Genomic DNA, 6,080 nt, shown 5'->3' with positions numbered 1-6,080 from the left:
ACTTTGTCTCTAATAAAAACCAAAAAACAAAAAACAAAAAAAGAGATGAGAACAAGCTCTGGACTCAAAAGCCTGGTGTGGACCTTAGTTGTGTTGTGTGGCCTTGGGAAAATGGCCTAAAGCTCTCTTTGGACCTCAGTTTTGTCATCTGTAAAATGGGGATAATAACAGTACTTGTCCAATAAAGTTGGTGTGAGGATTAGATACTTTAATTATAATAGTAAGAGCTAAATAAATGCTAACTTTCTAAAATCTTCATTTGTGTAACAGCATTTCAAAACTTTAGAACAATTATTGCTTGGCAACACATGTAAACTACTGAGAGCTGTCTCTGCAGCTGTGCTGCCCGGGGATGGGCCTGAGGTCACTCTGATCAAAACCCTTGTCAGTGGTGCCTGGACTGGGCCGTTATGATATCACCTCCTGTCATCTCCTGCCAAATGAAACCTATACTCTGCCAACTAAGGTTTTTTTTTTAACAATCTAAAAAAAAGTCATCCATTTGATCGAGACCACCCTGGCTAACACGGTGAAACCCCGTCTCTACTAAAATTGCAAAAAATTAGCCGGGCGAGGCGGCGGGCGCCTGTAGTCCCAGCTACTCGGGAGGCTGAGGCAGGAGAATGGCGTGAACCCGGGAGGCGGAGCTTGCAGTGAGCCGAGATCGCGCCATTGCACTCCAGCCTGGGCGACTAAGCGAGACTCTGTTTCAAAAAAAAAAAAAAAAAAAAAAAAAAAAGTCATCCATTTAAAAAAACTTTTTAAAACAATTCAATTGTTGCTTAATAAATGGCTACCACTTCTTGAGTGCTTGTGAAGTGTCAGGTGTTTATTTATTTATTTATTTAGAGACAAAATCTTGCTCTCTTGCCCAGGCTGGAGTGCAGTGGTGCAATCTCAGCTCACTGCAAGCTCTGCCTCCCGGGTTCATGCCATTCTTTTGCCTCAGCCTCTTGAGTAGCTGGGACTACAGGCGCCCACCACCACACCTGGCTAATTTTTTTGGTATTTTTAGTAGAGACGGGGTTTCACCATGTTAGCCAGAATGGTCTCGATCTCCTGACCTCGTGATCCGCCTGCCTCAGCCTCCCAAAGTGCTGGGATTACAGGCGTGAGCCACTATGCACGGCCGGTGTTTTTTATTTTTTAAATGTGGGCCGGGCGCGGTGGCTCAAGCCTGTAATCCCAGCACTTTGGGAGGCCGAGGCGGGCGGATCACAAGGTCAGGAGATCGAGACCACAGTGAAACCCCGTCTCTACTAAAAATACAAAAAATTAGCCGGGCGCGGTGGCGGGCGCCTGTAGTCCCAGCTACTCAGGAGGCTGAGGCAGGAGAATGGCGTGAACCCGGGAGGCGGAGCTTGCAGTGAGCCGAGATCGCGCCACTGCACTCCAGCCTGGGCAACAGCGTGAGACTCCGTCTCAAAAAAAAAAAAAAAAAAAAAAAAAAAGAACCTCCAAAGATATTCAATCTCTACCACTGTAAGGGAAATGCAAATTAAAACAATAAGATGCGGCCGGGCGCGGTGGCTCAAGCCTGTAATCCCAGCACTTTGGGAGGCCGAGACGGGCGGATCACGAGGTCAGGAGATCGAGACCATCCTGGCTAACACGGTGAAACCCCGTCTCTACTAAAAAATACAAAAAACTAGCCGGGTGAGGTGGCGGGCGCCTGTAGTCCCAGCTACTCGGGAGGCTGAGGCAGGAGAATGGCGTAAACCCGGGAGGCGGAGCTTGCAGTGAGCTGAGATCCGGCCACTGCACTCCAGCCCGGGCGACAGAGCGAGACTCCGTCTCAAAAAAAAAAAATAAATAAAATAAAATAAAATAAAATAAAATAAAATAAAATAAAACGATAAGATACTACTTTTCGCCTGTTAGACTGGCCAGCATTTGAAAGCCTGGTGTCAGTCCTGCCATACCTTGCTGGTGGCAGAGTATAATGGTACAGCTAATTTTTTTCTTTTTTGAGACAGGATCTTGCTCTGTCACCCAGGCTGGAGCGCAGTGGTGTGATCTCGGCTTAGTGCAACCTCTGCCTCCTGAATTCAGGCGATTCTTCTGCCTCAGCCTCCCAAGTAGTGGGGACTATAGGCACTCGCCACCACACCTGGCTAATTTTTGTATTTTCAGTAGAGATGGGGTTTCACCATATTGGCCAGGCTGGTCTTAAACTCCTGACCTCGTGGTCCACTGGCCTCGGCCTCCCAAAGTTCTGGGATTACAGGCATGAGCCACCGTGCCCAGCCAGTACAGCTAATTTTAAAGCAACTTGGCAATATCTCGTAGAATACACTTGCCCCCATGACCACAGGATCCCATTTTCCAGTGTCAGTTCTAAGCAGAAGGTAGAACTCTGTCTCTGCCATGCTCAACATCAGCCCAGCAGCAGCAGCTACTTCTGCATGGGCATGGGGACCAGGCTGCAGGAGCTGGTCCAGAAAGGACCCATCACCATGCCCAACTAATTTTTTTGGTATTTTTTAGTTGAGATGGGGTTTTATTATGTTGGCCAGGCTGGTCTCGAACTCCTGACCTCAAGTGATCCTCCTAACTTGGCCTCCCAAAGTGCTGGGATTACAGGCATGAGCCACCGTGCCTGGCCAACATCTGTGGTAAGTCTATGAGTCTCTTGCCACAATGGCTTGGGGGTAGGAAGGCAGATGAGTCAAGGGTATGAAGTGGAGAGTTCTGGGTGCTCTAGTACCTATAGGGCAGGGTTTCTCAACCTTAGCACCATTGACATTTTGGTCTGGAGAATTATGTGCTGTGGCAGGGGGTAACCTATGCACTACAGGATGTTTAGTAGCATCCTTCCCTTCTCTCACTAAATGCCAGTTAGCACCCCCCCGCCCCCCTACAGTTTGACAACCCTGTGCTGGGTGCTGGGGAGGCCTTAGCCAACAAACGGACCCTGCTCAGGGCAGATGGAGGAGGCAGGCAGGGGGTACCATCAGCACGGTCTGTGAGGGGAGGCATGCAAGGTGGGAGTCCAGAGGATGAGCCTTTCTGGTCTGGGGGGCAGAGGAGTGATCAGCGAGTGCTTTGGTCAGCTCTGGGCATATGTGGAGTCCAAGATGCTTGAGACGTCCGGGGCAGATGTCCAGGGACCAGGAGAACTGTGGGTCTGGGCTTGGGAGTGGACTCTGGGCAGAAGCCCCGGAGGAGGGTGGAATGGTAAGAGCCGGCAAGAGAGCGAGGAGGGCAAGGGCAGAACCGGGAGCCTTGGGGCTTCGGGGCAGTGAGGGAGACTTAGAAGAGGCAGCCAGAGGGGCGGGGTGGCACATGCCTGTTGTCCCAGCACTTTGGGAGGCTGAGGTTGGAGGATTACTTGAGCCCAGGAGACCAGCCTGGCGCAACATGGTGAAACTTCGTCTCTACAAAATACAAAAATTAACCAGGAGTGGTGACTTGCGCACCTGTAGTCCCAGCTACTTGTGGGGCTGAGGCGAGAGGATCGCTTGAGCCCATAAGGTTGAGGCTGCAGTGAGCTGTGTTTGTTCTACTGCGCTCCAGTCTGGGTTACAAAGTGAGACCCTGTCTCAAAAAAGAAAAAAAAAGAAAGAAAGAAAGGAAAGAAAGGAAGAGAAGAGGCAGCTAGAGGGAGACCTCAGGATTGGTGTCAGGTGGCCAATGGAGAAGAGAATTTCCAGGAGGAAGCCATCACTGCAGGCAGCACTAGGGGGTGGGCAGGGGAGCTGGAGGTGGTGGTGGTCCCCCTGGGCCATGAGTCTCCCAGCTGCAGGCCTTCAGCCTCCAGCAGCTGGGGGACAATGCTGGGACCCCCTCTCCCCACCACTAGGCCACTCCAGCTCACTCTAGCCTCCTTGCTCTTCTTCAGCTATTGAAAGGCCTCAGGGCTTTGGCCCTTGCTGTTCCCTCTGCCTGAAGGATGCCCGAGTATATCCTCATCTCCTTCAGATATTTACTCACTTGCGGGCCTTCTCCACTAGGCCTTCCCTAACAATCACTTTCAAATAGCAATGTCCCCTCTCATCATTACCGAATCTCCTTCCCTACTTAATTTTTCTCCATGATACTTTATTGCCATCCAACAAAACCTATACTACAATTTTCTAAACTTTCCTTTTGATTTGAATGGATAGTATGTTTTGTGGTTCAAAATTCAAAGCTATGCTCAGTCTTTTGCTGTTTCAAACAGTACTGCAATGAATAACCTTGTGCTTGTATCATTTTTACTGTGCCGATAAAGCTTTAGGTTAAAGCCTCAGAAATGAGGTTGCTAGGTCAAGGAGTAAGAGCATTTAGAATTGTATGTATTAATTTTTTCCTGCTCCCTGAATAGAATGCAAGTTCCATAGGAGGGCAGGGGTTCTTAAACTTTTACTCGTTGTTGTGTCTCTAGTCCTTTGAACAAAGACCTGGCACAGAGTAGGTACTCAATAAATACATGTTGACGTCGGGCGTGGTGGCTCATGCCTGTCATCCCAGCACTTCGGGAGGCCGAGGCCTGTGGATCACCCGAGGTCAGCAGCTTGAGACCAGCCTGGCCAAAATGGTGAAATCCTGTCTCTACTAAAAATACAAAAAATTAGCTGGGCATGGTGGCAGGTGCCTGTAATCCCAGCTACTCAGGAGGCTGAGGCAGGAGAATCACTTGAACCCAGGAGGCGGAGGTTGCAGTGAGCTGAGAGCAAGCCATTGCCCTCCAGCCTGGGGGACAAGAGCGAGGCTTTGTCTCAAAAAATAATAAATAAGTAAATACATAAATAAATAAATACAGGTTGAATGAATGAATGGCCCCACTCCTGGATGCTTGAAGATTTACTTTTGACAGCCACTTCCAACTCTGTCTCCTTCACAGCCACAGGGCTGTGGATCCTTAGAGACCTTTGAAAGCAACAGATGGTCCCATCTCCTATTCCAGAAGTCACAGCGCTTTTTCCTCAGCAGATACAGGGTGTCATTCTAAGGCCTGGCTGTTTTCTCCCTCTGCTTCCCTTACTGAACTCAGGAAGGCATTAAAAAAATATGTCTTGGCCAGTTGTGGTGGCTCACACCTTGAATCTCAGCACTTTGGGAGGCTGAGACGGGTGGATCACCCTAGGTCAGGAGTTCGAGACCAGCCTGGCCAACATGGCGAAACTCCGTCTCTACTAAAATTACAAAAATTGGCCAGGCGTGGTGGTGTGCACCCGTAGTCCCAGCTACTCAGGAGGCTGAGGCAGGAGAATCGCTTGAACCTGGGAGGCGGAGGCTGTAGTAAGTTGAGATTATGCCACTGCACTCTAGCCTGGGTGACAGAGCCAGACTCCATCTCAAAAAAAAAAAAAAAAGAAAAAAGTATGTCTTGGCTGGCACGGTGGCTGACACCTGTAATCTCAGGACTTTGGGAGACTGAGGCAGGAGGATCACATGAGCCCAGGCGTTCAAGACCAGCCTAGGCAACATAGCAAGACGTTGTCTCAAAAACAACAGCAACAACAACAACAAAGAAAAAGTATATCTACCAAGCAGCATGCATCATTTCACCTCTAAATTCCCTTTCTTGACTACAGTTTCCTCTTTTTTTTTTTTTTTTGGTGGAGTTTTGCTCTTATCACCCAGGCTGGAGTGCAGTGGTGTGATCTCGGCTCACTGCAACCTTGGCCTTCCAATGTGCTGGGATTACAGGTGTGAGCCGCTGCGCCTGGCCCAGTTTCCTCTTGTCTAACAATTTACAAAATCACCAAATACTTGAAGAATTATCAGGTGTCAGAGAAAATGGGATAATTTTCAAAAGTGAAATTCATTCACAGAGTGAGTGGTAATTTTGTGCCAGACTGGCCCCATGCAGACAATGAGGATGGAGACAGGATGAAAAACTGTCCCTGCTGTCAAGGGAGCTCAGGAATAAAGCACCCAGGAACAGTTTCCTTGAGGGCAAGGACTGTGTCTTCTCATCTTGCTGTCCCAGTTTTCAGCAAAGTGTCTGGAACATTCCAAATGTCTACCCGCCTTTCCTCCCCCAACAAAAAATTAGCTGGTTAAGGTTTAAGTTCCCCAAGCATCTATAACAAGAGTGAAGAGGCTGACCTGAGTAATTATTTGATTTTTCCTCATCTGTCAAAAGGATCGTT

Source organism: Macaca nemestrina, chromosome 12 (assembly GCF_043159975.1).
Source record: "Macaca nemestrina isolate mMacNem1 chromosome 12, mMacNem.hap1, whole genome shotgun sequence".
NCBI lineage: Eukaryota > Metazoa > Chordata > Mammalia > Primates > Cercopithecidae > Macaca > Macaca nemestrina.
This window is presented reverse-complemented; position numbering follows the sequence as displayed.